At 38.2% G+C, this 7,972-nt stretch overlaps 1 long non-coding RNA gene across 3 annotated transcripts; it reads left to right on the top strand.

The window, feature by feature from the left end:
• Nucleotides 1-588: 588 nt before the first annotated feature.
• On the top strand, nucleotides 589-3,795 carry LOC145116151 (uncharacterized). 3 transcript variants are annotated; one of them, XR_013711895.1, is made up of 7 exons: nucleotides 589-942; nucleotides 1,389-1,481; nucleotides 1,684-1,935; nucleotides 2,021-2,223; nucleotides 2,310-2,543; nucleotides 3,405-3,501; nucleotides 3,613-3,795. It is a non-coding gene; the product is annotated as an uncharacterized LOC145116151 (long non-coding RNA). The 3 variants fall into 3 exon arrangements; XR_013711894.1 differs by lacking the exon at nucleotides 1,389-1,481; XR_013711896.1 differs by lacking the exon at nucleotides 1,389-1,481 and having other exon boundaries at nucleotides 1,661-1,935.
• Nucleotides 3,796-7,972: the final 4,177 nt, after the last annotated feature.

Here is a 7,972-nt window from a genome sequence, read left to right as displayed (position 1 = left end):
CACCTTTATAAAATATGTTGCTGTTTTAGAATGGTTTATGAAATATGTTGGGAATGTTCATTGAAATTTATAATGTTTCTGATTCGTAACTTTGGCGTTTATGTTCTTACAAATCAAAGAGTTCAACTTTGGAATTAATTATGTATATTTTGTAATTACTACGTAAGTTATACATGATTAATTACATATATATATATATATATATATATATATATATATATATATATATATATTTCATAATTACTTCTAAGTTATGCACGGACCAATAACTCGGACAATAAACTACTGATATTTTATAATCGATACTTTATCTGGTTCCGATTTGTTTTTATTTTTGCTTAAAAAGCTAATCAGTATTATTTTAGTATGCTTTCATAATTAAGAACATAGGCACATGAAAAAATAACAAAATTATTTAATGAATATATAATGCAAATTAGAAAATAAAAGAGTCCGGTAATTGGTTGGATGAAAAAGTAAATAAATACTCCTTTTAAAAAAGGAAATGCCTATCATTTGTACCGGTGCAAATTTATGCCAAAAATATGTAAAGATTTTGGTTGACTTATTTTTAGGTAAAATTTTGGATATCCCGGCGCCATGAAAATTCAATAACCCTCCATGAAAATTTGATATCCCGCCACCATATTTGAGGTCCAATCGATTAGAACCCAAACCACTACGTACTTCTTTACTCCTCTTCTTCTCTACTGCAGCAACCGAGGATTTTGAGGGATTTTTCGCCTCAAAGCCTTCTCTTGTGCCTCAACCGACGACTCCACTTCATCGTGTCGACCACCACATCCATGCGTTAGACCTTTCTTTTCTCCTAGATTAAACCTATCTCGTTCCTCATATCACTAGCTTGCTCGCCAAATCATTGCTAGTGTAGCAGTACTGGATCGTCTAGACGACTCCACATTTCTATTGGTGTTGTACTTTGTAAGTTTACTAATTGGTATTTGTTTTTATTATACCCATTGATTGTTATAGCTTCGAGTGTTTTGATTATCGATGACAAAAATCTTGTATTACTAAAGTTGTTTGGTTCTTATTCACATCCTTGTCTTTGTTGATTTCTAAGTCGAGAATCCATAGACTTTACTTGTTATCGGAATACTTGCAAATTCTCATTTGGGCCAGTGAAGTAATTGATATAATTCTGATACCTTTTCTTCCAAAAGAAAAGGGGGCTTCTTGTTACTCTTCTAATATCTTTAATACATGTACATGTTTTCTTCTTATTCTTCTTCAAAGCGATTTCTGTTTTATTTCTTGAAAACTTTTTGTTTTTCTTCTTCTTATTTGACAATTAGTTCCGTGTTCACATCTTACACTTATGTTGGATGACTAATGTTTGATATTATTTGATATTAATTGTATTCCAGGAATACATCAATATTGTTAAGAGGATAACACAAAATCTGTAGATCAAATGGAACAAAGAAACTCAGCCCTATCCTAATCAACTGCAAATAAAGGCAAATGAAAACATATTCCAGATTATTTAAAATATGTTATTGTTTATTTTTGAATCTAAGAGGCTTTATCTTTTAATAAGAACTAATGTATTATATATTTTTATTTTTAAATCTAATACCTAAACCAAGCCACGTAAGCATTATGATACCATGTTGAACTATTTTTGTAATCTGTTCAGGTATGTAATTGTGCCTTTTGCAGATCATCTAGATCAACAACCAGAGCCATGACCACAACCAAGGGAAAAAAACAGCCACATGTCTAATGGATATAATAAGTCTATAATAGAGCCACAAGAAGTTGAGTTCAACAATATTGGTCAGGATTGTGGCGATAAACAAAATAAGTTTGCCAACGAACTGCGGTGTTCTTACGAGCAAGTTAATTTCTATCGAATATCCGACTTGGAAGAACGTACCAGGGAATGAAAAAGATAACTTATCGATCATAAAAGTTTGTTATCTCAAACACATTATATGTGCTTTCATTTAATTAGTATATGTTACTAATAATTACTCTTTTTTCAAAACAAAAACAGAAGTGTTGGAATATTTGTGATGATAAACGCAAAACAAATATGCTTAAGACTTACAACGAGAAGTGGAGATCATTCAAGAAGAGGGTTGAAAAGAATTTCTTAGCAAATGAGCATAAGCGAAATCCACTTGAAACCTACTTATATATATGGAGAAGATTGCATTGCAAAAGTTTAATGAGATGATATCATCAAAGGAATTCCAGGTTTAATTGTAGGACTATAATGTCTATTGGTAATATTAATTATTATGTTGCCATTTTATAATTGTGGTTGTTACTTTTATTGGCAGATAATAAGTGAGAAAGCAAAGATGAGTTTGTAGTTTAATACAAATCCAGCCCGATTAGGTCCGCATGGTTATCAGGGCAACAAACCTAAGTGGGAACAGTAGATAGCATCGGGTGAGCTGCCGCCACTGTTGCATGAGATAAAAAGTGAGCGTTCATTAGCTTATGTATGCATTGTTGTTCAAAAGAATAGTTGTGGATCAACATCGACATTGGATGCTTTAGATGCGATAAAGGTAATCCTTTATTATAGCATCCCTTTTTCACTTTTTCATATTATAGCATTATACTTTGAAATGTCATTTTCCATAAAATTTTAATATAAATTAACTCATGGTGTTTACTTTTTATGATGAAAATGGATTTTAATTTTGATTTATAGATGACATGTTTGAAATAAATTAAGTAACATTTTATTGAATATGTTTGTGCGTTAAGACATACAGAGGAAACAATAAAAGACTTCTCAAAACTAGAAATGAAAATTGCCTTATACGTATGTATATAACATGACTAAATGCCCCCTATTTATGCTACACTTTAGCCTTATTAACTCTTTTAACATTAGATTTATTTTAATGCCACATTTTACTACATTTGTTAAAAAATAACTTAAGGTTTGGCTTAATGTTTCACTTACTCTGTTTATCAACATGAATAGTCTGTGTCTCTAAAACATTTACATGCATGATTCTTGTAAGACACAAATACATGAATGGTACCTGTGTTGAAGCAATTACAGAAATGGTCCCTATAAGATTTTTTTTCTTACAAAAATGGTCCATATAAGATTTTTTTGCTGAATTGGTCCCTGTGTTATACAAATGTATAGTATTGGTCTCTATGTTTTAGAAAATTTACAAAATAGTACCGGACTTTCGTAGTTAGCAAATTTGTTTTAAAATTGCAAATTTGTATGTTTATTGGATGTTTGAGTTTCTAATGACCAGACAATATGGATTCGCAAATAGAGTAAGTACTTTTTAAATTTTTTTTTTCATTTTGTCTGTATCAAGAAACTATCTGTTATGTTATTCACTTTTTCATGAATTTTAATTTAATATTTCATATAGTTTGGTACCCTTTGGAATGAACAGGCTCCCTCAGAAGAAAAGGTGTTGGTTACGACTGTTGCTATTTGGGCCGGAGAATTTCTGAATAATTTTATGAATGATGTTTAAAAGTGCATATAAGGTTAGTTGTTAATCTTTATAGCATCCTACTTTTAGTTTAATTATTGTTTGTTAAATTTAACCATTTTGAAATATTAGACAAAATTGATTCTTTGTTATGTTTGTTTTTCAGTAAGAATGGAGGATAACAACTACTCTTGATTATGGGACAATCCTACTTCGATGGGATAACAACTTTTTTTTTGAATTTTTTGTAAGTTTTATGTAGTAAGACATGACCAAATCAAGGATTTTTTTGTGACATGCAAACATGTTTATATCAGTTTATATCAATGACTAATGGTTGGTTATCTAACATGTCTACATTAGCATAACTTCTTTATCAAAGCATACTTTTTTGTATTGAATGTGTTTTGGATGTAAGTTTCAGTTGTGTTGGTGGTTATTTATAACATAATTTAATTTTGGATGTACAGTTTGTTGGTTATTTCATAAGAAAACTATTATAAAAAAATCAGCTTTCTTTTACAAGAATCAACCTTCTTTAAATGACCTGGTTATTAGAATGGAACCGGTGTAGATGTGATCGTTATGTGATCCGGTTTTGAGTATTTGAACTGGGTCTTATCTCCTTATATGACCCGGTTTTATGTTGCATAACCATGTCCAAATCTCCTTGTGTGGCTTGGTTTTGTGGACTCTGATATCGTTACCTTTTACTATTGATAGAACCCGGTTTTGAAACCGGGTTTTATTCCATTTTTCACATAAGACTCGCCGACAATAGGACTCGGTTGAAAACCGGGTTATTTAACTGATATAATCGGGTCCTATAAGCTTCTTTGTAGTAGTGTACTTCTAAGTTATGCACGGACCAATAACAGGGCAGGGCCAAGACCAGGACCATGACCATTGTTGACGTCGAGTTTTTAAAATTAGCTTAGGTTTTATATCTTGTGGATTTGGTAAAAATATCAAATGTAGGACCACTAAGTATGATCAACATATCAAATAGTTGGTGATCAAGTTTTATCATTATTGATTACGATGTTTACGCTTATTTTCATTCGTTTATTTGTTTATGTTCATATATGTTCACTTATTTTTATTTGTCGTTCATTTGTTTATGCTTCTTTATGTTAGTTTGATTAAAAAACATAAACGAAAGAAGATTAACACAATCATTTATGTTAGTTCAAAAACAAGTTGTTATGAACCGACTTATATATGTCATGTGGGTATTAGCCAATCCAAGAAAATGTTTAAGATCCCATTTATTACAAACCATAGGGCATGTCATTAGTGCATTAGACAAATAGTCGAGCCAAAATCAGTATCATACTACAAATATTGCGACTTATTCATACAACTCGCCGAGTCCATGCACATATTCATACAACTCGTCGAGTACACCCATGTGACTCGCCGAGTCTCTCCAGTTCTCAATCCATACAGTGGCTTATCGAGCCATGCAGGGGCTCAATCCATAGATCCACTCTTCTACAGTCTACCCCCCACGTAAAGTTGCAAACTTTACGTGAAACCAAGGAGCTAAAGGCCCAAAACACTCTAGGGATAGGGTTTAAGACAAAGGGGCTTCACCAACAACTTATTAACATGAACTTTATGACCTTCTGGACCATCACAAGTCTAGATCTGAGGTAGCAACCTCAGATCTAGGCCTCTAACTCGACATAGATCTCAATCATGCCCAAAATGCCCCAAATCTCAAACATAAGATAGATCTATTTGCAATAAAGCCAAAGCAACAGCTTATTACCTCCAATATATGCTCCAACTGAAGTAGATCCCGGATCTACATCACTCCTTTGCAGCAAGCCTCTTAATCTTCAAGCCCCTTTCCACCAAAATCACTTATCTAGGCTCTAAATTGCTTCCAAGGGCTCTCACTCACGATTTAGGATTTCTGGATCTCAAAAGGGGAGTAAAGAGGCTGGGGAAGGGATGTAATGTTCTTTAAATAGGGCACAACCCTCGGAATTAGGGTTTTTCTCGTCCAGACCAGACTCGCCGAGTCCACTAGCCGACTCGCCGAGTCGGTCACTTACTCTATGCCCCGGATCCCGCTCCGACTCGTCGAGTTCCTCCCTGGACTCGACGAGTTGACTCTTGACTTAGAGCCTTTCCTTTCTTTTCTTGGTCTTTCTGATTCTGGGTGTTACAACACTCCCCCACTTAAACTAGACTTCGTCCTCGAAGTCTGCCACGGCCAACTACCTTACCATCTGGTTGCCACTTTACCACAAGGTACACACTCCGCCCACCCGATCCAAACCTTGAAGATGTCATCTTCAGAATAACCCGTTACTTACTACCTTCGAGTACAACACTTTTATCCAACCGGTAATCATACCGATACTCCTGATACACTTACCCTTGATTCGCAAGGGGTTTACCCTTGGTCTCCAATGACCTACCATCTTCCGGACCCAACCATAATGTGGCCCTCTCACATCCGGGCGGCTGCCTCGTACTGAACTTAACTATCTGAAAAACCCTGCCACTGAATCACACACCTGATACATTCGCACTAGCGAATAGGGACCGACGAATGCTACGAGCCGCCCTGTAGTCTTACTATACTCGTTCTGTCAACTAGTGAATGCTACGGCCACCCACATAGTCTTACAACACTTCTGCGCTGCCAGCCAACTAAAGCTACGGGCCACCCTGCAGTCTTGCTAAACCAGTGCTACGGGCCACACCGCAGCGTAACTATACTCACATACGATTGCTACGGGCCACACCGCAGTCTTACTAAACTAATGCTACGGGCCACACCGCAGTCTTACTAAACTAATGCTACGGGCCACACCGCAGTCTAACTATCCTCACATACGATTGCTACGGGCCACACCGCAGTCTTACTAAACTAATGCTACGGGCCACACCGCAGTCTTACCACACTCTTCTTACTATCTGACCACTGGTGAATGCTACGGCCATCCGGTAGTCTGACAACACCTTTCCACACCGACTAGCTGCTAGTGGATGCTACGACTAACCCATAGTCGAGCATACAAGCACAATCTAGTACCCCCAAGTGGTACTCATGTCCCAACTGGAACTCCCAACTGATTCCTCTGCAATCTGCTACCAGACATCTCGAGAATGAGGTCTCACAATTGGCAAGTTTTCCAAACTTCCAATTCACACTGTCCTCAATTCATACAGCCACCTGGGCCGTCTTTCTTCCTGACAGGAGAGCGGAACTTATCCTAGTTTCAAAACCGCTTCTGCTCCCATAACATGATTGTTTCTCCTCCACTTAGCTTCAGCTAAGTCTTTACTGCACGCGTAAACCCGAGGATTTCCATTCCTTCCTCCCTTGCACAAAAGGCATGATAAATAGCATCGCCTTGATGCCGCTAGCGATCCATCACTAGTCCGCTCCAAATACTGTACGATTACCGAATACTAGATGAACACCTCCTGCATCCCCGATACTGATAATCCCCTGAGCTCCAACTAATGCCCTTAAGGTCCGAATAACTAATGCTCAGAGCAACCATATCAGTGATAGACCACTTCCCTTGATGCCTCCAAAAGCTATCCCAAGTACCACGACTAGAACCACCAAACCCTAATGATGGTGGAGGGCTACTCCATGGACTCTGTCCACCAACCTCCACGCAACGCGCCTGAACCGCTTTGGTCATAATTGAGATAATACTGGACACTTCGAACCCGAAGTGAGGGATGACCCTACACTAGCTACTAATAGCTCCCGATATGCAATTGGCATATGACAATTCTGAAAATACAATCCGAATACTAGCAGAGAGACAACTCATACATACTATTACCTGAGTCCGGGGTAAGAACAACCCTAATACACATAGAATCGAAAATAGCCATAGATACGTACCTGCAACATTCCCTGCTGTAATCCAGATCTCCCTCATCTGTCACTACAAGGCCCTACCCTCTCACCCATCCGTAATCCTCAAGTTGTCGGGGCAGACGCACTCCCTGCTCCTCCCCTCACCGTCGGGCAGTCGGCCTTCTTGTGTCCCACCTGATTGCAGTGAAAACATAATGGGCTTGCCCCCTGTGGGCAGTCCCTGCTGACGTGACCATCACTGCCACACTTGTAGCAGCCTGAACCCCTGGAACAACAAACTCCCTCGTGTGGTTTCCCGCACGTGCTGCACTGACTTCGGACCTGCCGACCTACTAATCGCTGATATGAAGTCTTGGGTCTCTTCCCGAGACCCTCCAAAGTATACGTCTGATCCGACCTCCTCTTCGCAATGTGCTCCAAATCAATCTCCCTTTCCTGCGCCCTAGCAATCATAGAGTCCAGGGTCGGGCATGCCGAGAAGCTGACATGCTCCCGAATATCAGCTCTCAACATGTCATGATAGCGGGTCCTCTGCATCTCATCATCCACTGCATACTGAGGCACCAATAAGGCCCTCTCTCGAAACTTGGCGGTAATCTCCGCCACCGACTCTGTCGTCTGTCACATGTCTAGGAACTCTCTGGCCAGCTGCTAAAGCTCCACCACC

This window comes from Lactuca virosa, chromosome 5 (assembly GCF_052849685.1).
Source record: "Lactuca virosa cultivar CGN04683 chromosome 5, Lactuca_virosa_CGN04683_v6, whole genome shotgun sequence".
NCBI classification, from domain to species: domain Eukaryota; kingdom Viridiplantae; phylum Streptophyta; class Magnoliopsida; order Asterales; family Asteraceae; genus Lactuca; species Lactuca virosa.
The sequence above is the reverse complement of the archived record's forward strand: the minus strand, read 5'-3'. Positions and strand labels throughout refer to the sequence as shown.